At 46.0% G+C, this 26,865-nt stretch overlaps 1 protein-coding gene across 2 annotated transcripts in view; it reads right to left on the bottom strand.

The window, feature by feature from the left end:
- Nucleotides 1-26,865, bottom strand: part of CDH13 (cadherin 13) — a 1,882,652-nt gene that overhangs the window by 1,355,764 nt on the left and 500,023 nt on the right. The window contains exon 1 of one of the 2 annotated variants that reach the window (XM_068261398.1): nucleotides 196-255. The exons of the other annotated variant lie outside the window; for it this stretch is intronic. The gene's annotated coding sequence lies outside the window, so the exon portion shown is untranslated. Of the gene's footprint in view, nucleotides 1-195; nucleotides 256-26,865 lie in introns of those variants that run through there. 2 annotated transcript variants of the gene reach the window in all.

The raw sequence follows: 26,865 nt of genomic DNA on the forward strand, positions 1-26,865 counted from the left end.
GATGGGCCCCCAGGCTGTGTGGGTCACCAGGGGTAGGCAAGGGAAGGGGTGTGTACATTGGGGGCCTAAAGTCTTGCACGGGGGGCATACTTTATAGTTATGCCACTGCGGGGCAGCCAGCATGCAGGACACAGTCCATATGGTTACAACTTCTTTTCAGCAAGCAAAACGCTCAATATAAAAGAATTAGCTTACTTCAGCTGATGGGTAAACCAGAGTCCTTGCTTCTCAGAACGTCATTAGGCCTGGACAGGCCAGTTATAGGCCAAATATTAAGCCTGGAATCCAAACACAGAGGAGTTTCAGGATAGCAGAGCTCCTTTCCACAGAGATCAGTGTCCTCAGCACACATTAGCTCGCAGCTCACCTGCGGCAAACGCATCACTCATTAGCATTGCACTTGTGCATCTTCTGATCCAGATTTCCTGTCTGTATCAAAGTCAGGTGTGTACCTGGGTGGAATGGGAAGGCCCGCCCAGTTCCTTTCCTCCCATTCCAGAATCCAGGCCCTGAGAAACTGAACAAAAAACTGCTCTAAAATCCTAGACTCCTTCCCTGGTACACACTGTCTTAAAGGGACCATAACCCAAATAATGGCGAGAAATACCTCCCGCCCAGGAACTTGCTAACCTGTACAACAGTTTCTCCCTTAAAGGGGAACTGAAGAGAGGGGTATATGGAGGCTGCCATGTTTATTTCCTTTTAAGCAATACCAGTTGCCTGGCAGCCCTGCTGATCCTCTGCCTCTAATACTATTAGCCGTAGCCCCTGAACAAGCATGCAGCAGATCAGGTGTTTTAGACTTTACAGTCAGATCTGACAAGACTAGCTGCATACTTGTTTCTGGTGTTATTCAGATACTACTGCAGAGAAATAGACCAGCAGGGCTGCCAGGCAACTGGTATTGATTAAAAGGAAATAAACACGGCAGCCTCAATACCTCTTACTTCAGTTCCCCTTTAATGCATCACTCCAGGACAGTGCACTCCAGTGTACATACAAATGTGAGCAGCAACAGGGATGTTATGTATACTGATGGTCATGTCTAGGAGAACTCATGGAAAACCATGTGATTTGTTTGATCAGCTGACAGATTTGCAAAGATCTGATTTGCTGTGATCACATCCTGCTTTAGCACATGATCATGACTAGCAAATCAGAGACTTTCATATCTATCACCTGACCACACTCATTATATGCTTCTCCATGAGTTCTAGACATGACCATCGCTACAGTATGTATATATTGTATGCATAGGTACTCCCATAACTCCAAGACGGTCTGTGAATCATAAATCACATAAATCGATCCATCGTGACCTTATAACCCAGAGATACATTTTGTATACAGTATATATGGAAAATATCACTGATGATGGCCACACATGGTTCAGTTTTTGTTTATAAATCAGTTTTATTGACTTAACATTTCTAAATGAGTTTCAGGGAATCCAATATTTTCCCTTATAGCTATAGAAGTATTCATCATTTTATTTGTAGAAAAACAGACTCCATTGATCGAAGGAATACATTCTATATAATAAGTCATATTATAGACTATACCTAACAATGAAACAATGGAGTTGTATGTGACCACCCTTATGCTGGGTACACACGGTACGATTTTCCGTGCGATAGATGCATCCGATTGATAAAATCTCTCATGTCCGATATTACTCCCAATTGATTCTGCACTCGATTTCTCATAGGCCCCGTTTCCTCTTGTGCGGTGCGAATCGGCATTGTAAAAATTTGCATGCGGATGCGAATTTCGCATGCGGGTCTATGCGAATTTTCATGGATGACGCTGTATGCAAATTTAACCATGGCAGTGCCTGTGTGCTTTTACATTGATTCCATGCGAATTCCCTATTAAATGCATTGTATGCAAATCGCATAGCGGTATGCGGTATGCGAATTCTGCGGGGTCTACCGTGCAGATTTTTTCTGCACAGAAAAACGCTCAGAAATCCTGACAAGTGGAAACAGTCCCATCCACTTGTATTGTAAAAGATGAGAAAATTGAGCGAAGATAAGAGAATCGAGCGCAGAATCGAGTGCAGAAACGAGCGGAAAAAACGATCGGGTCGGAAAATCGTACTGTGTGTACCCAGCATTAGGTTTTCCCTTAGGGTTCATACTTCTCCTAGCGATTTCCTGCTTGCACAAATCTGTGCTTTTTGTATTAATTCATATGCATTTTTTTAATATGGTTTTGTATGAGAAGGTTCGCATGTTTTTTTGATTAACATGAAAACACATCTAATTAACTTCAAAATCACATTGTTCATGCCAGGGGCATTGCTAGCCCCAAAGATCAGTGGCATGTGCCCTGGATCTATTCTGGGGTGCCCTGGACGTCCCTCAGGCAGAGTCAGGTAGCGGACAGCAGTACTCACCTCCGGCCACTTGGTCTCCAGATTCTGCAGACAACTCCTCTTCCGGGCTTCTTTCCCTTCTCCACCACAACACTCATCATGCCCAAGAGAGGCACCGCTGCACCCAGCATGGTACCACACAGGGCATCTATGTAGGCCTACTAGGTACTGTGGTGTTGTGATGCCTTTATGGGGGCATGCAGGGAACGGTGGTTCTTCTATGGGGGAATGCTGGGAGTTGTCATGCCTCAATGGGAGGCCCGTGGGAGCATGGGAGGAGGTTCACTAAAAGGTCAGGGAACACTATGGGTGGACTGCCAGAGAACCGGGCAGCAGGCCAGCATGCTTATCAGAAACCCAGACCAGCCAGCACAGAAGACAGGTAGCTCTGCCTAGTTATGTTTAAGTGGCACTGCCTATGTATGTGATATGCAGCATCTTTGTTTGTATTAATGGAGAGGGGGTTTCATCCAACATTTTGCTGGGCAGGCCTACTTAGAACACTGTTAAGTTCATGTAAATTTGGCTCCACCCATGACCACACCCACAATATGGCGCATGGCCACACCTATTTTGCGGCTGGAGTGCCCAAAAATGCCCTGGATCTCTTAGGATCCTACCAACGCCCCTGGTTCATGCAAAACGTTATTTTTCACCGATTCTTCTACATTCCCAGTGACTGGCATTGAAGCACGGACCGCACATCGCACGCACACACAGCAGACCTGTGGGCCAAATTGTAAAATCAGAAAACTTGCAAACATGCAGAATACACATACAAGCACAAATAAAATGCAATGCTGTTGAGATACATTACATGTGAGGAATGTTTTTTGGAAGGAAAACTGCAAATGGAATGAAATTTTAATATGGTTTAACTTTGCTTTACTCTTCCTCCACGGGTGGTACAACCTAACATGAGGATTGGGCTTAGAACTAGCACTTCTCTCTCTACTTCACACAGGTAACAGCCAACACTTTTCAGGTTGTGAAGTCCACTTTCTGTAGGTCTTCTTTTGTACCCAGGGTGCCTCCTCCTGACACCTACTCAGAAATAATTCTCGCAGTTCGTGTTTCTAAAGCTCTGTGCTCACCAACCGACGAGTCCAGCGACGTCCCCTTGACAATGGTCATTCAGCATCGCCGCTTCCTGCTGGCTGTCTGATATGCAAGACGTTACGTGACGTTCACATCGACTAGCGCATGGTTTAGACTGGCACATGGGTGGGCTGCGAATGTGCAGCTGTGCACAACTCCTCGCCGGGTCGTACAGGTAACAGAGACGCCAGCGAGAGGGTAGCGGAAGGACGGAGGGGGCTCAGAGCAGAGGGACCTCATGGACTATAGGGGACTATAGTTCAGTATTATATATTTTAGGTCTGTTTCACATCCATAAGTGAGCTCTGGTCTTAGCTGGATCAATCTTTATTTTACGATTACTATTCAGAATGTATATTTGATTGCTACAAATACATAGCATACTGTGGGCCATATGCAATTAACTTTTTCACCTGAGTTATCTCCTAGGAGATAATTTCCATCTTCTGTTTAAACAAAATTTTAAGCATTTTACAATTGAAAAAGTATCCAAAAGTTGATTAAAAAGTACAGTTTATTTGGAGTATTTTCTTGCTTGCTGGCGGCTTAAAAGACATTTTTTGACAAGTTGTGAAAATATCACCTTGAAGAAAACTCAGGTGAAAAAGGTAATTGCATATGGGCCTGTGTGTGAAAGAATACTACAGTCAAGCATTAAAGCGGACCCAAACCAAACATTTTTTTATTCAAAATATTTAGTTGCACCACTCTGACACATACAAAGATCAATAAACACTCCTTTAAACCTATGAGCATTTCAGTGCATGCTTTTCACCCTTCTCTTTTCATAAGTAGAGTTATACAGGTGGCATCCATTACTTCTGAGCTTAGTAGGAGGTTTTAGATCATGGATGTGTTTATCATCAGCTACCTTCCCTCACAGGGGCAGGGCAGTTTCTAGGATAAATTGCAACCAGGGCGAGGGTGAAAGCCTGCAGTACCGCTACAGGACATCAGGTGTCACCACGTGGTGTTGACGTGATGATGACTTGACGTCAGACGCAGGCAGCCCAGGAGGAGTCGAGGAAGGTGATCGCGCTGGTAATCTTTCTTCTTCCATTTGGCTGTACCGTGCATCACCAGCTCCCTAGCGGTTACGTCCTTCTGCCTGCGCCCCCTTTCTCCTACTTTCCGGTCTGCGCCCAGAGCGGTCGCCCTGCCCGCACTGCGCCAAGAAACGGCCCTGCACAGGGGCATTGTCTATGTGAAATCTCACACTAGCTGAGATCACCTCCCCTGTGACATCATCAGTAGCAGCCTGCGTTTTGTTTTTGTTTTTTCCTCCACCAGTTTGCCAGAAAAATCTCGGCAATATGAAAGGAAGGGAGGGGTTCCTCCAATAAATGTAAAATATTTTATATTTGTCATCGTGCAGCTGAAAAAAGGCTGCTATTTATCATTATAATTTAGAAAATAGATTTTATTTCTGCAATCTTGTATTTTTTATTTGTGTCCACTTTAAACCATCTTCAGGCAGACCTCGTTGCTCTTGTCTAGAGGTTGTCACAGGTTGGAAATGGTCCATGTATAATCCTGGCTGCCCAGTTGAACTTGTGTTCCTTACTGTTCTCACCACTGCACAGTACAGAACTCTATACCCTCAGTTTCTTCCTATTCATCTCTGGGCCTCTCTAGTGCAGAGCACTCTTCTGCTGATCTTCTAATTGTGGGAACTTACAGCTTGTATCATTAGCGTCTTGGCTGAGGCTCTTGCCGTAGACCTCCTCAGACTTCTCTGTATGCTGCGGCTGGTTACTGAATACACAATATGCTGATGGTGTGCTCTGTTTGTCTGCTCCTCGCTCCATGTTTGTTATGGGCTCTGGTCATTACCGAAAAGAAAGATATAAACTTGTTTTGTTGTTTTTTTTCCCCAATTTTAATTGCCTTGGTACACTTTGCATCCGTCTAAACAACGACGAGGCCCATAATGGAAACTAATCAACAGGAGGTGCGGTTGTTAAATAATTGAGAATTCAAATGTAGATTATTAAGAGCTAAACAGCTCCTGAGCGCAAGTGGCTGGTGAATTATTACTGAGGCTGTGCAGACGGCTTCGGCGGCGGTGGGTGTAAATTAGCATTCCGTCTGAGCGCAGCGCGGACTGCCAAGAAAAAAGATTATTTTACCTTTGGAATGTGGCTGTCGTTTTTATTATATAAACAACATTTACACATTCGTACCGCACACCTGCTGCCCACAACATTAATATGCAAAGCAGGCTTTTTTTAAATCTGAATTGGTACAATTGTCCCAAACGACCAACAGTTTTCCAAAAGGGAAAAAAATCCTTCGCAACTCCAGATAGCAATGAGATAAAATCCCCGGATCAACAATAAAATCCATGGATGAACAAATAAAATCCCTGGATCTACAATTCCGATTGATCACAACAATGGGGTAGTCGGTCATTCGGGAAATTGGATCGTTAATGGGCAACTCTAGGTAGTTCCCCTCCCTGCTACATTCCCCTGGGATGGCAGAGGAATATAGGTCACAAAGGTAGCAATTGTGCCTACGCCACCAATATAGTGGTCCTGCTAGGACCACCCTTCAGCCACTGGTACCTAGAGGAATAATGGTAATGATTATCACTGTGCACATATCATACGGCTAGCAATTATTGTTAAAAGTGCTAAAACTGGGATCACAGCATCAGGGGAAAAATGCCCGGGCAGTTTTCTTCTGTGCAGCTAAAAATGAGGCTTGGGTAAGAAAAAAAAAGTTCTGATGCTGTGAAACTGTTAAAGAAACACCAAGCCTTTTCAGTGCCACTGAGTAGATTTTTAGTCTGGAAGTTCACTTCAACGACGTTTGTGTAATTGCACGCCTGTACACACGTCAGGAGATCACGGAAACCATTGTCAGAAAAATTGTCAGAAAAATTGCGTCGGGGTACGGGCTTTTGTAGTGTTTCATATTCATATGTTACTGTGTTTAATCCATTAGAACAAAAAAAATTTACTTTGAATAAACTGTTATATCACATTAAAAGCAGGTAGAATATGTGATTGTTTTATTTATTTCATATGTATTTAATTTTTTACTAGCCTGTTGTGGGTCTGGGTATGGGTTAGAAATAAACTTCTCTACTAGGTTGGCCAGATATCCAGTGGCTTCATAATTGTTAAAGAGACTCCGTAACAAAAATTGCATCCTGTTTTTTATCATCCTACAAGTTCCAAAAGCTATTCTAATGTGTTCTGGCTTACTGCAGCACTTTCTACTATCACAGTCTCTGTAATAAATCAATGTATCTTTCCCCTGTCAGACTTGTCGGCCTGTGTCTGGAAGGCTGCCAAGTTCTTCAGTGTTGTGGTTCTGCTATGAACTCCCCCTTCCAAGCCCCTCTATGCACACTGCCTGTGTATTATTTAGATTAGAGCAGCTTCTCTCTTCTCTCTTATCTTTTACAAGCTGGATAAATCGTCCTCTGAGCTGGCTGGGCTTTCACATACTGAAGAATTACAGACAAGGGCAAAGCTGTTTGCAGGAGAAAAACAAGCAGCCTGAAACTTCAATGCATGAGAACTGCAGGGGGAAAGAAACACACAATGATCTCTTGAGATTCAAAAGGAAGGGTGTATACAGCCTGCTTGTGTATGGATGTATTTTCTATGTGTGGACATACTGTACATCAACCTACTTCCTGTTTTGGTGGCCATTTTGTTTGTTTATAAACAAACTTTTTAAAACAGTTTTTAACCACTTTTAATGCGGCGAGGAGCGGCGAAATTGTGACAGAGGGTAATAGGAGATGTCCCCTAACGCACTGGTATGTTTACTTTTGTGCGATTTTAACAATACAGATTCTCTTTAAAGTAGACCTGAACTCTTGCACAGGACAGAAGGAAAACGTAGAGATATGCACCCTGTATGTATTTAGAGAGTTTAGCCTGTTTAATTCCCCCTCATTTGTGTCTAATCACAAGTTTTAATTTGATCTCCTCCCTGTGTCACATGACTGCAACAGCAGATAAGCTCTTTTGAAAGCACAGGCTGTTAACAATATGTCTTCTTACTGGAATCAGGAAGTAGAAACAGTGCAAATTTATTTTAGGATTTGTATCAGCTGTAACAAAGATTTTTTTTTTCTTAAAGAGAACCCGAGGCAAGGTTCTAACAATGAAATCCCCATACAGAGGCTGGGTCTGCTTATAGAGCCCAGCCTCTGTTGCTATTTAGATTCCCCCTAACTTCCCCTGCGCTCAGCGAGACCCCATAATTTGCGGCTGTGTTTTCTTTTGTAACGTCAGTCTCCGCTCTCCCCCACCTCCTGCAGAGCTCCGAACCCCGCCCGCGTTTCTTCCTTCCAATCAGCATGGAGGGAAGGGGCGTGGGCGGGGACCAGAGCAATGCAGAAGGCGGGGGAGAGCGGAGACTGGCATTACAAAGGTAAACTCAGCCGCTGCTGACACGCTCAGTGTCGGCAGTGCGGCTGTGAATTATGGTGTCTCGCTGAGCGCAGGGGGAAGTTAGGGGGAATCTAAATAGCAAGAGGCTGGGCTCTATAAGCAGACCCAGCCTCTGTATGGGGATTTCATTGTTAGAACCTCGCCTCGGGTTCTCTTTAAAGGTTATTATGCTGTTGCGTATCTTTTAGAGCAGGGAAAAGTTCTGGGTTCAGGTCCGCTTTAAGTGGCTTCCAGATTCTATCTTTAGTTGTCCCATTCTACTACTTTCATCTCATTTCATTGGTCTTTTGTCTCTCCACAGGGTGCAAAGATACCCTGTGAATTGGTGAGAATAGTTCTGAGAAGGACACTGATGAGATAAACAAATTGCCTCTATGGGAATGAGCCGGGACCCTGTAAATCCTGCAGGTCTGGATTTCTGGAAAGACCACAAAGGCCCTGGCCTTGGACAGCTGCAGGCCAAGGAGCACCTGGACATGAAGGAGGGATTACTATGTATGAAAGAGGAGGATGGAAATGGGGACCAATACATGGAAAAGGACTGCATACATAGATGATACACATGGAAGAGGGGGCTGCACATGGAATGGGAGGGGGTGCTGTATATGGATGACACACATGGAAGAGGGGGCTACACATGGAATGGGAGGGGCCGCTGTACAAGAATTAAACAAATGGAACAGGGGGCTGCACATGGAATGGGAGGGGCTGATGTTCATGGTTGATACACATGGAGGAGGGGGCTGCACATGTAAGGGGAGGGACTGATGTACATGGATGATACACATGGAAGAGGAGGCTGCACATGGATGATACACATGGAAGAGGGGGCTGCACATGGAATGGGAGGGGCTGATGTTTATGGTTGATACACATGGAGGAGGGGGCTGCACATGGAAGAGGAGGGACTGATGTACATGGATGTTACACATGGAGGAGGGGGCTGCACATGGAATAGGAGGGGCTGCGGTACATGGATGATACATATGGAAGAAGGGGCTGCACATGGAATGGGAGGTGCTGTAGTACATGGATGATACATATGGAAGAAGGGGCTGCACATGGAATGGGAGTGACTGCAGTACATGGATGTTACACATGGACGAGGGGGCTGTACATGGAATGGGAGGGGCTGCTGTACATGGATGATACACATGGAAGAGGGGGCTGCACATGGAATGGGAATGGCTGCAGTACATGGATGTTACACATGGACGAGGGGGCTGCACATGGAATGGGAGGGGTGCTGCTGCACCAGAAAGGGGAGCCATAACATACTTGGCCTAGCACTAGGGGCATAAACATTAGAAATCCGGCCTTGCTTTTCTGTGTGAAGTCCATCCAGCCCTCGACTTCACAAACACAGTGATAACACCGACAATTCTTTACTTCCTCCTGCAAAGCTGAAGGCCTCCTGGAATGTGAAGTCAGCAGTGGATCAGATGTGTGAAGCTGGAAGCCTCTGGCGTGTTCCTTAATGTATAGCTATGTGGACTGTTAATATACTAAGCTCTTGGCAAGCAGTAAATATTCCCAGCGGCTACATGGGAGACTTTTCATCGATAACATATTTGAGTAATGGCGGATAAAGGTATATTTTTCTTCCATAAAGCTGATGCAGCAGGAATGGACTGACCCCAATAAGTGCTCTGCTGATAACACCGAATCAGAGATTGGCTCTGATGAATATGGAAGTGATAGGCATTGATGCCAAGCATCAGAACATTATGGCTGGCAGGCGTGCCATGGCCTTTATTAGTGACAGATAACTCATGTGTAGGAACTCTCGTTTATAACCCCTCCCAGCAAAAATATAATTTGTCTTGCAGGGGCGTAACTAGAAATCACTGGGCCCCCCTGCGAATATTTGGATGGGGCCCCCCCCATAGGTGCCAAATAATCGTAATGGGGCAGCGTTTCACTGTAAATTAATTGTAAAGTGGGCAGCATTTTACCAGACAATCGTAATGTGGGCCAGAAAATCGTAATGTGGGCAGAGTTCACCAGAAAATCGTAATGTGGGCCTTTAGAAAATCATAATGTGGGCAGAGTTCACCAGAAAATCGCAATGTGGGCAGCAGTCACCAGAAAATCGCAATGTGGGCAGCAGTCACCAGAAAATCCTAATGTGGGCAGCATACACCAGAAAATCGTAATGTGGGCAGCAGACACCAGAAAATCGCAATGTGGGCAGCAGACACCTGAAAATCGCAATGTGGGCAGCAGACACCTGAAAATCGTAATGTGGGCAGCAGACACCTGAAAATCGTAATGAGGGCAGCAGACACCTGAAAATCGTAATGAGGGCAGCAGACACCTGAAAATCGTAATGTGGGCAGCAGACACCTGAAAATCGTAATGTGGGCAGCAGACACCAGAAAATCATAATGAGGGCAGCAGACACCAGAAAATCGTAATGAGGGCAGCAGACACCAGAAAATCGTAATGTGGGCAGCAGACACCTGAAAATCACAATGTGGGCAGCAGACACCTGAAAATCGTAATGAGGGCAGCAGACACCTGAAAATCGTAATGAGGGCAGCAGACACCTGAAAATCGTAATGTGGGCAGCAGACACCTGAAAATCGTAATGTGGGCAGCAGACACCAGAAAATCGTAATGAGGGCAGCAGTCACCAGAAAATCCTAATGTGGGCAGCATACACCAGAAAATCGTAATGTGGGCAGCAGACACCAGAAAATCGCAATGTGGGCAGCAGACACCTGAAAATCGCAATGTGGGCAGCAGACACCTGAAAATCGTAATGTGGGCAGCAGACACCTGAAAATCGTAATGAGGGCAGCAGACACCTGAAAATCGTAATGAGGGCAGCAGACACCTGAAAATCGTAATGTGGGCAGCAGACACCTGAAAATCGTAATGTGGGCAGCAGACACCAGAAAATCATAATGAGGGCAGCAGACACCAGAAAATCGTAATGAGGGCAGCAGACACCAGAAAATCGTAATGTGGGCAGCAGACACCTGAAAATCACAATGTGGGCAGCAGACACCTGAAAATCGTAATGAGGGCAGCAGACACCTGAAAATCGTAATGAGGGCAGCAGACACCTGAAAATCGTAATGTGGGCAGCAGACACCTGAAAATCGTAATGAGGGCAGCAGACACCTGAAAATCGTAATGAGGGCAGCAGACACCTGAAAATCGTAATGTGGGCAGCAGACACCTGAAAATCGTAATGTGGGCAGAAGACACCAGAAAATCGTAATGAGGGCAGCAGACACCAGAAAATCGTAATGAGGGCAGCAGACACCAGAAAATCGTAATGTGGGCAGCAGACACCTGAAAATCACAATGTGGGCAGCAGACACCTGAAAATCGTAATGAGGGCAGCAGACACCTGAAAATCGTAATGAGGGCAGCAGACACCTGAAAATCGTAATGTGGGCAGCAGACACCTGAAAATCGTAATGTGGGCAGCAGACACCTGAAAATCGTAATGAGGGCAGCAGACACCTGAAAATCGTAATGTGGGCAGCAGACACCTGAAAATCGTAATGAGGGCAGCAGACACCTGAAAATCGTAATGAGGGCAGCAGTAATGTGGGGCTGTGGTGGGCAGCGAGCGGCGGGCAGATACATACATGCTTCCGTGCGTTCCATTGGAGACTTCTCCCTCTAGCGGCTGACGTCACTTCCGGAAGTGACGTCAGCCGCTAGAGGGAGAAGTCTCCGATGGAACGCACGGAAGCAGGTATGTATCTGCCCGCCGCTCGCTGCCCACCACAGCCCCACAGACACTTACGAGCTGGAGGGGAGCACAGAGGGGAGAGCCCCGAGGTGAGGGAGAGGGGGGAACTACCCCTCTCCCCGCCGACTGTGGGCAAGGCTTTCCCCTCATGCTGCCACCCCTCCAGCACCCACAAAACGGCCCCAAGCGGGCCCCAGGGGGGGGGCCGGGCCCCCCCGCGGGCGCAGGGGCTGCAGGGCCTATTCCTACGCCCCTGTTGTCTTGTGTTATTTAGAAGTTATTTTGTACCCCTGGGGAGAAAAGGAAGATCCCTACTGAAAACACACAGGACTTACTACTAATACATGAGATTTTATTACATTTCCATCCATCACTGAACCCCCCCCCACAGGCTTCTTTCCAGAAACATCAGCTCCAGTGGCCTATCTAGGCGAGATAGCGCCTATGGCAAATACTAAAATTATGCCCCCCCCCCCCCCACACACACACACACACACCTACCATCAACAGCATCCTGTCTAACCTTTCTGGGTAGGGTAACCACTTCACGCAATCAGAACACACACGCGCGCACACAAATACGAGAATGTAACAGTCACTAAATAAATTAGGCTATCTTGCTGATCCTAAACCATAGACCCTGAACAAGCATGCATATCAAATGTCTATGACACATCTGACAAGGTTAGCTACATGCATGTTTCAGGTGTGTGATTTAGACCCTACTGACCAGAAAGATCAGCAGGTCTGCCAGGTACCTGGTATTGTTTAAAAGGAAATAAATATGACAGCCACCACTCTCATATGAATGAAAACAATGAAACATTTGCAGTGATGATTATAACCTAACTAAAGTCTGACTACCTATTACATACAGTGGGATGCAAAAGTTTGGGCAACCTTGTTAATCGTCATGATTTTCCTGTATAAATCGTTGGTTGTTACAATAAAAAGTCAGTTAAATATATCATATGGGAGACACATACAGTGATATTTAAGAAGTGAAATTAAGTAGATACTCCTTTTGCAGAAATTACAGCCTCTGTAGGTTCCAGTAGGTTCCAATGAGAGTCTGGATTCTGGTTGAAGGTATTTTGGACCATTCCTCTTTACAAAACATCTCTAGTTCATTCAGGTTTGATGGCTTCCGAGCATGGACAGCTCTCTTTAACTCACACCACAGATTTTCAATTATATTCAGGTCTGGGGACTGAGATGGCCATTCCAGAACATTGTACTTTTTCCTCTGCACGAATGCCTTAGTGGATTTTGAGTAGTGTTTAAGGTCGTTGTCTTGTTGAAAGATCCATAATTTTGGATGCACGCGATTATGTGGAATCCTCATTTCCGTTTGACAACTGTGGTAAACTGTATTTTTTTTAAATAATACTCCAGAGTCTCTGATTGGACTAACATTTAAAAAAGTACAATACTGATTCTCTGATTGATTCAATGCTTCTAAGTCTTGTGACTGGTCTAGAAATTCCGAGTCTCGGTAATGCGGTATTTCCATGGAATTCTGATTTTCTCATAGCGATCTCCTCATACCAATTTCCGCCGTGGAAAGCCGATTTCCATTCTAGCTCCCAGCCATGGATGAGTGCATTACGACTGGGCATGTGTGAGTACGTTGTGCACATGCCCAGTAGACTGAAGCCACCCATGCGTGGCTTTTTACATCTGTGCACATGCACTGCATTCTACCGGGCATGCATGGACCTTGCTTGCATATTCCAGCTAGCGCCTAATGCTGGAATGAGGGCTGTAGGAGAATCTCTGAAGCCCTTGACCAACAGGGCCTCCCCTACTGGTGTGTCTATCTAACTGTTGCTTTATTCACTCACTCCAGGAACCCTTTTCCAAGTAAACTAAGAAGTTTTGAATCAAGGTGATTAGATACCATTATTGGCTAACTTAGAGGTAAACAAGTAAGCTTTCGGCTAATAAGCTTTCTTCAGACTTAGTTCCTGTATATTAACAAGATTTAAAACACACAGCTAATATACAGTGGATATTCGGAGGAGAAACATTCTTTTGCAAACATAAATAGATGTCATTAGATGCCTTAATTACAACTTCAGGAATGTCTCACATGGATTCTACTAATTTATGACAAATAGATAAGACCACTTGTTTGCTAAAACATCACATATCACAGACTTTGGATGATGGGGAGACATTGTAAATCCAGAGTTCAAACGTAACTAGGCAGAATACATACAGCATTTGTTATAAGCTAAAAAGAATTGTGGCATTGAAATACATGAAATACATTGAATAGTGGCATTAAAAACTATCTTACTAGCACAGAAAATAAAAAGAATTGTGGCATTTTTAAACCCATCGTACCAACCCAAGAAGTTAGAATCCTTGTTTAAACCTTCTTCTACAGTTTTCAATCAATCTATACATTTTGTCTCTTTTGTTAGGCTTTCTTTAAGTGACTTGAAGCCACCCATTAATGACGATATGTGACAAGAAGATGACGCAAACAGAAATGTATGGGCAATGGGAGATCAATATATTTATTTTTGTTGGTTTTTTTTTGCTGTTATTAGTGAACCTGTGGTGGTTCATGTGCTTATGTAGAGTTCTTCCTGTTTCTCTCACGTAAATTCCGTTGGGGCATTTTGCACACATGATCATATACACCAGATTAGATGCATCACAGGAAAAGGTGCCTTGTACTTTGTATTCCTGTTGTGTACCAGGTATTGGGATCCTGTCGGTGGAATGGATGTGTTTACAGGTCTCTCACCTTTTCTGTTCCAGCCTATTCAAGGCACACCTGACAATTATCTGTTTAAGATTGGGAGGCTGCCAATATGCCAGGAGGCGTAGTGCATTCATGCTAGGAAGTTTGGGAAGGAGAGGGGGAGCTTAACCCCTCCCAGTGAGTTGTGCTATAACTTTGCCACAGCTCTCCGCTCTCAGTTACCGGCACCAGTGAAGACATACGACCTCCCTGCCTGTTCAGTATATCATTCATATGTTCCAGCATCAGCCTCCACAGTAAGTCCTAATGTAACATGCATTCACAATGTGTACCATTAACAAGAAGGAGAAGATTAAGAACTCCATCCAGAAAACATGAAAGAGCTGCGTGAATAAGGAAGTGAATAAATGAGGACAGATAGACTAATCATGGGTTTTATGTTCTGCTCAGTATGGTATCACCATTCCAACCCTCATTACTTCTCCTCGCCATATATAACAAATCCAAGAGAGTCCCTGGTCTCTGCAATTAACGGCAAAGCGTAACTTTCACAGAACGGAATATATTTCCCTGCATAGCGGCACATTAAAGGAGGGATTGCTGTTTGGTGTGTATATGCTAATCTTCCTTGTAAAATATTACCCGTACTGCTGCCACAGAAGCCATCAGCAGGAACAGCTATTAACGCCTAACTCCAAGAAAAGATTCATCTTCAGGGCAGTGTGGAGAGGGGATTACAGCCTGTTCTGTGTTTTGTACAGCTGTCCCGGCTCCCCGCTGGAAAATCTTCCCTTCATGGACTTTTAAAGTAACCCTGAGATAGTCAAACTTGAAAAATTATACTTACCTGGTGCTTCCTCCAGGCCCCTTCAAGCTAGTCAGTTCTTTGCCACCCTCCTCCGCCTCCTGGGTTATCCACTGTCGTTCCCGGTCCTTCGCCCAGTCTGGGGTGTAGTGCAAATGCGCGACCTGGCCATGTGTTGGGAGCATTCTGCGTCTGCACAGTACTACTGTGCAGGTGCATAACATGCCTAGCTGAGTGGAAGCGTGAAGAGTTCTCGCTGTCACAAATTGAAGAGGCGTCTATGTCATCATCTGCTGGACCTGGGAAAAGGGAGGAGTCTGAACAGGAGCCAGAGGAGGAGGTGGGTGGCCTTCTTGAGGGAACACAAGAGGTTCAGGCTTCCCTGGGGGCTTCTCACCTTCAGGGGACCCTGGTCTTGTCCATGGCTGGGAGGGAACAAACCATGGGGGATAATGTTGTCTGGGATGAGGAACAGGAGCTGGAGCCCTCTACCACATACCTTATTAGATTGTGTCAGTTCATGCTGATGTGTCTAAGGAAGGACCCTCGTATCAAATCAATGAAGGGCACGGACCTGTACTGGGTGGCAACTTTATTAGACCATACAAATTGATAAGAGGTCAAAGAGGTGTCAACAGGAACACTCCCCCGCCTTCAAGAAGGTGAATTGCTGCTGAGGGCGATGTGCAAATCATGTCTGATATGAGGTCCTTCTTCTGTACAAAGCCTCAACAGGTTGCTTCTGGATCCACCCCCAGGGAAAGCCTCGATTAACAGGTATCTGCAGCTACCTTGGGTTAACGATCACCATGGACAGTCTGAGGAGCAATCGAGGAGCCTCTCAACGTCTGGTTGTGCAGGCTTGACCTGTAGCCAGAGCTGGCACAATTTGGCATTGGGCTTTTGGCTTGCCTCGCCTCAAATGCCCTGTCAAAAATTACATTCAGTGCAGCTGGAGGGATCATGACAAACAAGTTATGTCACCTGGCACACAGCAGTGTCAATTACTTTACATTTATAAAAATAAATGAGGCATAGATAACAGAGTTACACCATGGACACGTAATACAATCATTATGCATTATTACCCGTGCATGCCAGTTACTCCAGGCCTCGTGTCTGCCCTGGCCACAGGCACAGCTATCCTGCGCCACCAAAAGCACAGCATCCATTATCTCATTTGGTTCGACTTCAATTGGCTTTCCCCAAACAAAAAAAATAATATTATTACCCTGGCACATGCCAGTTACTCCAGGCATAATATCCACCCTGGCCACATGAACAGCTATCCTGCACCACCGCCAGCATGGCACCCAGTACCTCATTTGGTCCTTTTTCAATTGGCTCTACCACCCAAAACTAAAAATTATTATTACCCTGGCACATGCTAGTTACTCCAGGCCTCTGTCTCATACAGAGGCTGAAATTCAAATATTTGACAGTTACCGTATATACTCGGCTATAAGTCGCAAAATTTAGGACTGACCCAAAGTACAAAAGTGGGGGGGTCGACTTATAGTCACATAGTCCTAAATTTTGCAACTTACAGACTGTGTGGGGGGGTGGGGTATGGATGTGGGGTGTGTGTGTGGAGGGGATACTCACCACCCATCGCTGGGCGCAGTGTCCTCTCTCTTCCTCTCTTCTACCTCACTCGCGTCTACCCCCTTCAGAGATGGTCCGGCTCCCGACGTCACATGACGTCGGGAGCGGAAGTTACAGCGCGAGTGGAGGAGAAGCGAGGAGAAGAGAGCAGACTGCGCCCAGCGGTGGATGTGGTAATGGACAGCTGCAGCGGCGGGGAGAGCGGGCAGCATGGAGGCAAACATCGCACCTTCCACAGCCTCTATCTTCCATCTACCACGCATCCCCTTGTGTTGATACCAGCATTTCTCCTGTGATAATGTCATCACAGGAGACGCTGGTATCAGCGCATGGGATGCCTGGGAGAGGAAGTAGATGGAAGATAGGTGAGATGTTTGCCTCCATGCCCGCTCTCCCCACCGCTGCAGCCTATACATGGGGGAAACTGTACTGGTTACCTTCCTATACTGGGGGCAACTATACCTGGCTGCCTATCAATGCTGGGGCATCTTTACTGGCTACCTACCTATGCTAGGGGCAACTTTACTGGCTACCTACCTATGCTAGGGGCAACTATACTGGCTACCTACCTCTGCTAGGGGCAACTATACTGGCTACTGTAATGATCCGCTCAGCTGCCTGCGCAGGCAGGCAGCTTTTTGACCACTGTTCAGGTCTGCATTCTGCAGGTCTCTGGAAAAGAGACTTTTTGTCAGTTTTGCAGCTTGCTGCTGCTGAGGAATTTGCATACGTTTGTCATGCAAATTGCCTAGCCACATTCTTTGTAGGCTGGCTCTATATATACTATGTGATTCCACAGTACTTCGCTGGTCATAAGGGTTTGTCCTGTGAAACACTCCTGGAGTGTCAGCCATACTTATTGTTTAAATATTAGCTTAGAGTAATTCCTGGGACTGCACTAGGCATCCTTGCTAGAGCAGTCAGGATTGTATTATTTGTATTGCCTGTTCTGTCTGTCTGTGGGGTGCTAACCACAGCAGCGGTTGTTACTGGTAGGCCCTTCTGTTCATCTGTCTGCTGTACTTGGATCGCACTTGCTCTGGCGGAAAGAGCAGTGGATCCAGCTCGCTCTGTTTCTATACTTGGATCACACTCGCTCTGGCGGAAAGAGCAGTGGATCCTGCTAAGCTCTCTTGCTATACTTGGATCGCACTTGCTCTGGCGGAAAGAGCAGTAGATCCTGCTAGCTCTATTGCCTTACTTGGATCGCACTTGCTCTGGCGGACAGAGCAGTGGATCCAGCTCGCTCTGTTTCTATACTTGGATCACACTTGCTCTGGCGGAAAGAGCAGTGGATCCTGCTAAGCTCTCTTGCTATACTTGGATCGCACTTGCTCTGGCGGAAAGAGCAGTGGATCCTGCTAGCTCTATTGCCTTACTTGGATCGCACTCACTCTGGCGGAAAGAGCAGTGGATCGTATCTCTCACTTATTCCTGTTTTCGTGTGTCTGTCTTGTCTGATACGAACACTTGCTGGAGGCTCGGTGAGGTAACCGTTAAGCAAGCGTTCGCGTTCTTTGTTTTGTGTTCGTCTGTCGGTGGTTAGTTGGGCGTGCTTGTCTCTGTTGTGCTTGACACGCGGAGACCGCGCTGTTGACGCGTTCGCTGTTGCGAATGAGTGCGGTGTTCGCGTTTAGTTAGCGTTTGTTATTTTCCTTATCTTCTCATTGTATGGTTTGCTGTGCCTTTGCTACTCTCGTCCCCTGTCTTGTTTAAACCTTGTGTCACCTCTGGCAATCGCCTCTCTCGCGATTGCGTTCCTACTTTGTTTCTGCTGTTATTTGTGCACCGTCGTGGGTTGGCGACTAGATTGGTGCACTGTAAGGCTTGGTGGTGTATTCTCCACAGTCAGCATGCAACGCATGAGCTGACGTGGAGGAGGTACACACACTAGCACAAGGAAACAGGCTATCCCTAGTATAGTGGAGGGGAGGACTGACTCCAATAGGAGATTGTGGCGCACAGAGCCGGTGCAGATCCGACAGCCACAAACAATACTTTCGCTATAACGTCTCAGCGCAAAGTAGCGCTGAGCGCATAAACCAGAACTGAGGAGATCAGGACAGGTAGACAGAATGAACGCTTGCTAGCTAGCCGCTACTTAGTGACAGCAAGCGTCCACAACAAGACAGACTGGAATGAGGCAGCCAATGCGTTTGCAGCGATGGCGTGCCTCACAAAGACAGGACAGGATAGTCAGAAAATAGCAGGATCAAGATACATGAACGTAACGCAGACAAAAATACAATAAGTATGTTTTCCTAGCGTATTACAATTACAGCTATCAATGAAACTATTTGTAACGTCTGACTAACATATGTATATATCGGCAATGAACCGATATATGACATAAGCAGGAACACTGACTAAGACTGGAGTAATACAGGGAACAGGACTCAGAAGGATTCGCTATCTCTTCGCAGAGATGAACGCAATCCACAAACGGTAACAGAACAGGATTCAGAAGGATTCGTTATCTCTTTGCAGAGATGAACGCAATCCACAAACAGAACCAGGAGCAGGATAACTTGGTCAGCACGGGTGATCACGATACGCGCAAACTACCAAAACGTGCTGGAAAGCTGACTAACTGCACACAGGATATAAACAGTTCGTGTACGTATACATCAGCGACACTAATGTATCAACGTAACACGAATACAAGGAAAATAATAAACGTGCTGGTATGTATATATATTGGCAATGAACCAATATATGATGCAAAGACCAGCAAAGTATCTTTAGAACAAGAAACACGATCGAGGGCTGAAGCAACAGCAAGACAGGCTTAAACTGAAGCTATGAAAACCCGAGGAGTCCTGCAGGAAGCAGATCTTTATACTGAGGTCATCCAATGGGAGCAGACATGCAGATTCCCACACAGGTGAATGATAATCAGTCACAAGCTGACAGCAGGGAAAGGCAGACAAAGCTATGCAGCTTGCATGGAAAGAGGTCAGAACTGCCTGAGCTGCAGCACTACTACTTCCAGCAATACCTGCTGCAGCAGCGATCATGACAGTACCCCCGCCCTTAAAGGCGGATACCAGACGCCTCTCAAAACTGACCTTCCCACGGAGACAACCTAACTGATAATTCATGATGACCGGGACAGCCCGGCAAGACCAAATTCCAGAATCAGTCATCACAAGACTGGACCCATCAGAACCAGAACCTACAGAACCATGCCCATCAGTACTACAAGTTTCAGTGTGACACCCATCAGAACCATGATTTCCAGAAGAAAGCCCCCCGAAGCTCTCTGAGCGATACCCACTGCCTTCCAGGGACCGTCCAAAAATGCCAAAGCCTTTGCAATGCCCACCGGAACTGTCTTTACCAACACAAAACCCACTGTTGAACCAGTCCAAGGTACCAGGACAAGCTTCTTCAGAGATCTCCCAGAACACTTTAAAGCTCCAAAGAGATCCCAAAAGGTCAGAACGCCCTTTAGGCTCACATGGAGAACTATCAAGAACCCCCATGGAACCTATGGCAATTCCTGAGTCAGGGTTACAAGGACAAACATCAAGATCAGGGCTTTCAGGGACCAGAACCATCTCTGGGCATGCAGGCAGACTGGCAACATCAGAACATGTCTCCCCTAAGGAAGCATCTGAGTATGCTAGCACCTTAGACACACTTGGGCATTCTGGCACACAAAGCACATCTGGGCACACTGGCACAAGAGAAACCTCTGGGCATGTCAAGGAACTGTGAACCTCAGGGTCAGCCAAGATAGGACCGAAACCAGCACTGGACAAAAATTCATCATGACTAGACTTCACAAGCACTGGACTCTCACTAAAGAATGCAGGAACAGACTTGGATGTCTCTGATTCTAGCAAGGTTATTAACAAATCAGGTTCAGGGGCATAAACAAGACAGGACAAGTCTTCTGATGTATGACCTGAGCTAGATAGGAATTCCACAACTTCCTCTGGACTGGACAGAGACTCATCTAGTACCTGGGATTGGGGCTCCAAAGTAGCTGCAAAACAAGTCAATATTACAGCATCCCCCACTGAACTGGGCAAATCTGAGGAATTCCCTGGACAGGAAGGGAACTCCGGAATCTCTGCCACACCGGCCAGAGAATCAGAATTTTCCAAAATACAAGGCAGGGTTTCAGGAACGCTTACTAAATCAGACTGAAATTCTGAGACTTCTGTTATTTTGACCAGAGAATCAGAATTATTCATGTTACAGGGCAAGACTTCTGAAACATTCAGAGGACAGGGCTGGAGTTCCTCGGCTGTTACAACACTGGAGAGGGACTCCACAATATTGGTTAAATCAGACTGTGTACAGGGCAAGGTATCTAAGACACTTGCTGACGAGGACAATATTTCAATGACTTGTGCTTCATCAGACAAAGATTCATCAAGTTTATTTAGAGTGGACTTTAATTCTAAGACAGCTGCTAAACAAGTGAATATTGCTGCAACACCCACTGAGGTAAGCAGTGCCTCAGAGTCTTCTGCTAGAGGGTTTGAAGTATCCAAAGTACTGGGTGAAGCATAGGACTCTGCGACTCCAGCTTCACTGGACAGGATCACTGAACAGTCCATATTGCAGGGCAAAACCATGGAAGCACCTGCTGGACAGCATAAGGATTCTGTGACCTGAGCTTCATAGGCGAGATCTACTGCACAATTCATGGTACAGGGCAAATTTACTGGAACATTTTCTGAACAAGGTAATAATTCTGCGATTTCAGGTTCACATAGCAGATGCTCTGAGCTATTCACGATACAGGGCAAATTTACTGGAACATTTTCTGAACAAGGTAATAATTCTGCGATTTCAGGTTCACATAGCAGATGCTCTGAGCTATTCACGAAACTAGAGCGAGGTGTAGAAACAGGAAGATCAAGACACAATGTTTGCGCATCTGAATCACCATTCATTTGTAAAATTGGAAAATTCAGATGCTGGGGTTCTGAGGTTTCTAGACAGGATTGCTGGGACTTGGAAACTGATGTAGTGCATCTATTGGCATCTGCTGGATCAGACAGGAGTTGAACTTTATTAACACAGGTAATTTCTGCAGAAGTGTTTGCAGAGGCAGGCAAGATTTTTCTGATGTCTGTTTCACTGAACAAAGAGTCATGAGTACTGGCTAGACTGGACTCGGAAGTCAGCAGGACCTCTGGATTCTCTGCTGAGAAATTTGTGCAGGGCAAGGTTAAGAAAGTATCAGTGGCTTCTGTTTTACTGGTAAGTAACACTGAGTTATCCATGGTACAGGGTGGAATTGCAGGAACTTCAATTTCACACAAAAAGAGCTCCGAATCACCTGCTGAATCAGCGAAAGGTGCTGTAGCAGGCGGGTCAGAACGCCAAATTTGCGAATTCGGAGTCACATAAAAATCATCCAAAATCAGTTCCCACACATCAATCAAAAGAGCCACACAGTCATACCTACACACACCAGTCTCTATTAGGTTATAGGCTGACTTAATGCATGCATTCAATACCATTTCACTTTTTGCACTGTAAAATTGACAAAATGAACTTGAATCATTCTTCCATTCACAGACCAGGGCTTCCATCTCTCCCCTCTCGAATGGAGGATCCCATGCATACTTAACAGCGAAACATTTAGGCTGATCACAGTTTGCAGATATGATTGTGGCAGGCACATGTATAGGGTTAATTAGCAGGTGATTGGCAGATTCCTTATTCTTAAGAATCTCCAATACCTGTAGCAAGTGTTGAACTGTAGTGTATGCAAACTTCCCTTGGTTCACAAATAAGTTGATTTGTTCAATACTCTGTAATATCGCCTCATAATCATACTCAGATAATTCTTTTAAACAAAAATCTTTATTTTCCCTAGCCAGGGAGGAAAGTTCATTAGTAGTTTCATAAGTCCATTTAACTCCCCTGAAAGACAATTGCATTTCATTATCTGTTAATGGCAGAATCTCATTATAGGTCTCAGTCGCTAAGGATAACGACTCTGCAGATCGGACACGTTTCTTAGAACGTTTGCGTTTTGCCTTAGACCCTGCTGCCTTTGGTGATTTATTCAAAGCTGCAGGAAAATTATCAGGAACACTCTCTGCTTGCTGATCATTTTTGCAAACAATTGAAGGGGAAGCTGATTGGCCTGCTGCCAGGAGTTCATTTAGAGGAAAAGGCAATGGATCTATGCGTAACCAGTTATGGATCACAAACGCTAGAAATTCCAGCGGTCTCTCTTTCAAATCGGAATGATTGAGAACATCAAATGCCCACTGAAACAATTGCCCTTTAAACAAAATATAAACTAGCTGGAGTGCCCAGGTTGAAACAGGAGTCGCTTGGAGATCGGGATTGGCCAGGAACCTGGCACATTCAGAGAAAAACTCATTTTCTGTTTCAGAGCTAAGTTCTTCAAATTTCTTAAAGGAACAGGAACCATAATTAACAGTGTCATACTTTCTGGGAATCCCCCCCACAATGGGAACCATAATTAACAGTGTCATACTTTCTGGGAATCCCCCCCACAATGGCAATGAACCGATATATGACATAAGCAGGAACACTGACTAAGACTGGAGTAATACAGGGAACAGGACTCAGAAGGATTCGCTATCTCTTCGCAGAGATGAACGCAATCCACAAACGGTAACAGAACAGGATTCAGAAGGATTCGTTATCTCTTCGCAGAGATGAACGCAATCCACAAACAGTAACAGAACAGGATTCAGAAGGATTCGTTATCTCTTTGCAGAGATGAACGCAATCCACAAACAGAACCAGGAGCAGGATAACTTGGTCAGCACGGGTGATCACGATACGCGCAAACTACCAAAACGTGCTGGAAAGCTGACTAACTGCACACAGGATATAAACAGTTCGTGTACGTATATATCAGCGACACTGATGTATCAACGTAACACGAATACAAGGAAAATATTAAACGTGCTGGTATGCATATATATTGGCAATGAACCAATATATGATGCAAAGACCAGCAAAGTATCTTTAGAACAAGAAACACGATCGGGGGCTGAAGCAACAGCAAAACAGGCTACAAAAGCTATAAAAACCCGAGGAGTCCTGCAGGAAGCAGATCTTTATACTGAGGTCATCCAATGGGAGCAGACATGCAGATTCCCACACAGGTGAATGATAATCAGTCACAAGCTGACAGCAGGGAAAGGCAGACAAAGCTATGCAGCTTGCATGGAAAGAGATCAGAACTGCCTGAGCTGCAGCACTACTACTTCCAGCAATACCTGCTGCAGCAGCGATCATGACATGCACATACATACATTCTGTCCCTGTGCTCATTCTCATTCGCAATCGCTTCCCTTGCGATTGCGTTCTCACTTGGTTTCCTCTGTTGTGTGTCCACCGTCGCAGGTTGGCGGCTAGATTGGTGGACATACATACATTCCTCATCTGTGCTTATTCGGTCTTGTGTCGCTGTTAGCAATCGCCATCTCTTGCGATTGCCTTCTCACTTGATCTTCATGGTTGTGTGTTCATCGTCGCAGGGTGGCGACTAGATTGGTGGACACACATACCCTCTGTCGCTTTGATCTCTCTCTTTCAGGGCTATCTTGCCCTGCGTTTCTTCCCTTCATACAATTTCTGTCTGGCGTCAGTGGCAGGGCAGAGGAGCTGTTCCTCTGCACTCCACTGCTCCATCTGCCGACAGGAATCTCCCTCTACAGGTGTGTTGCACCTTTACCTGGGTTCCCTCAAATTATACGCTTGTGGAGGATTTCTGCACGGAGAGAATTCCACAATCATTACAGCTACCTTCCTATACTGGGGACAACTATACCTGGCTGCCTACCTATGCTGGGGGCAACTATACTGGCTACCTACCTATACTGGGGGCAACTATACCTTGCTACATACACTGGATGCACCTACCTGCCTAGCCTATACTGAGGATAACAATACTGGCTACCTATACTGGAGGCACATACCTGGCTGGCTTACATATAATTACATATAGACTTATACTTGAATGATTGAAAAAATCCTCCTTGTGAGGGTCAAATTTGGGGGGTCAACTTATACACGGGGTCGACTTGTATCCGAGTATATACGGTAATTGCCCAATTTTTCTGGCCGATGTCTCATACAGAGGCTGAAATTCAAATATTTATTTGGCAAGTAAGTGCCAAGTTTTTCAGGCCTCCAGTATGGCTGCAAGAATATTGTATTAGGCAGGTAATTGCCCAATTTTTCAGGCATCACATACTGTGGCTGCAATTTAAAATGTTTAGTCAGATAAATTCATGATTTGTGATGTTCGGTCATCACTGCTCATCACTAGTGATGGTCATGTCTAGAAGAACTCGTGAAGAAGCATATGAGCCTATCTCCACTGCTGCCAAACAGCTACTCACCCTCACCAAATCCCTTGGTCTCTCTCAGCACACAAATTCCGCCACCCACCGCGCTGGTCATACTCTTGACCTCATATTCTCAAAGTCTCAAAGTCCACCACCCTCAGCAACCTGGACATCACACCTTCCCCTATCTCTGACCATCACCTCCTCACCTTCACCATCTCCCCACCAACAACTTCTCTCCCCACCCCTCAGCCTGGTCGATGGCAGAGAGACCTATGTAATCTCAGCCTAAATGTCCTAGCAAGTCCCCTTCTCTCCCTCTCCTCCCACCTACTTACCCTAACATGCCACAATACAACCTTGCCCTTTCATCTGCTTTAGATCAAGCTGCCCCCTCAATCTTCCGCCCTAACAAGCCCCCCAACCCTGGCACAACACCCACACACGTAACCTTAGAAAAGAAACTCGAGCAGCCGAACAGAAATGGAGGAAATCACATCTCAATTCAGACTTCCTAGATTACAAGGCCAAACTGTTACTCTTCCACACTGCCCTCTCTGAGGCTAAACAAAGGTATTTTGCAGCACTGATTGGAACCCAAGCTTCCAACCCTCGACAGTTTTTTTCCCTCCTCAACCCCACTCCTCCCCCTCCCAGCTCCTCCCTCTCAGCCAACGACTTTGCCAACCACTTCACCACTAAAATTGCAACAATACGCAATGAAATTTCCCTCCTCCATCCCTCCCTTACCAACGCCTCTCAGGTTGTCCCCTTGCCTTCCCTCCCAGCTGCTCCCCTGTCTCATCCACCCCTCGCCTCTTTTGCTCCTGCCACCATTGATGAAGTCAGCCTGCTGCTAGTGGCTCCCCCCCCCTCCCCCCACATCCTCTCCCTGTGATCCAGTACCCGCGAATACTCTTCGTCCCCACTTCCCTGACCTGGCCCCAGTCCTCACCTCCTTGTTCAATCTCTCCCTTTCCACAGGCATCTTCTCCAAAGCATTCAAACAGGCCACTGTACTTCCTCTGCTGAAAAAACCCTCACTCAACCCATCCCTACCCTCAAACTACCGCCCAATCTCCCTCCTCCCTTATGCTTCTAAACTCCTCGAACGCCTAGTCCACCAACGCATTACCCAATACATCAACACCAATACCCTACTTGACCCCCTACAGTCTGGATTCCGACCTGCACACTCAAATGAAACAGCCCTCGCCAAGGTGGTCAACGACCTTACCCTTGCCAGGGCCAAAGGCAGTTATTCCATCCTGCTCCTCCTTGACCTCTCTGCAGCATTTGACACTGTTAACCACTCCCTCCTCCTCCAATCACTACAGTCCATGGGCATCCATGGTCTTGCCTTGGCCTGGATCTCCTCCTACCTATCCAATCGCTCCTTCACCACTTCCTTCAATGGCTCCTCCTCAACCCCTGCCCCCCTCTCAGTTGCGGTCCCCCAGGGCTCTGTTCTAGGCCCTCTTCTTTTCTCCATATACACTTCCTCAATTGGCAAGCTTATCTCCTCCCTGGGCTTCAATTACCACCTTTATGCAGATGACACTCAGATTTACCTCCATACCCCCGATCTCTCATCCACCACCATAAACAAGGTCTCCTCGTGTCTCTCAGCAATTTCCTCCTGGATGTCAGCTAGGTTCCTAAAGCTTAACCTAGACAAAACTGAGCTCCTGATCTTTCCACCCCATACTGCTGCACCCCTCCCAGATTTCCACCTCACAATCGACAACACAACCATTCTCCCGACCTCCCAGGCCCGCTGTCTGGGTGTCACCTTTTCACCTTGGACTCGGACCTCTCCTTCATCCCACACATC

Source organism: Hyperolius riggenbachi, chromosome 11 (assembly GCF_040937935.1).
Source record: "Hyperolius riggenbachi isolate aHypRig1 chromosome 11, aHypRig1.pri, whole genome shotgun sequence".
Taxonomy (NCBI): domain Eukaryota; kingdom Metazoa; phylum Chordata; class Amphibia; order Anura; family Hyperoliidae; genus Hyperolius; species Hyperolius riggenbachi.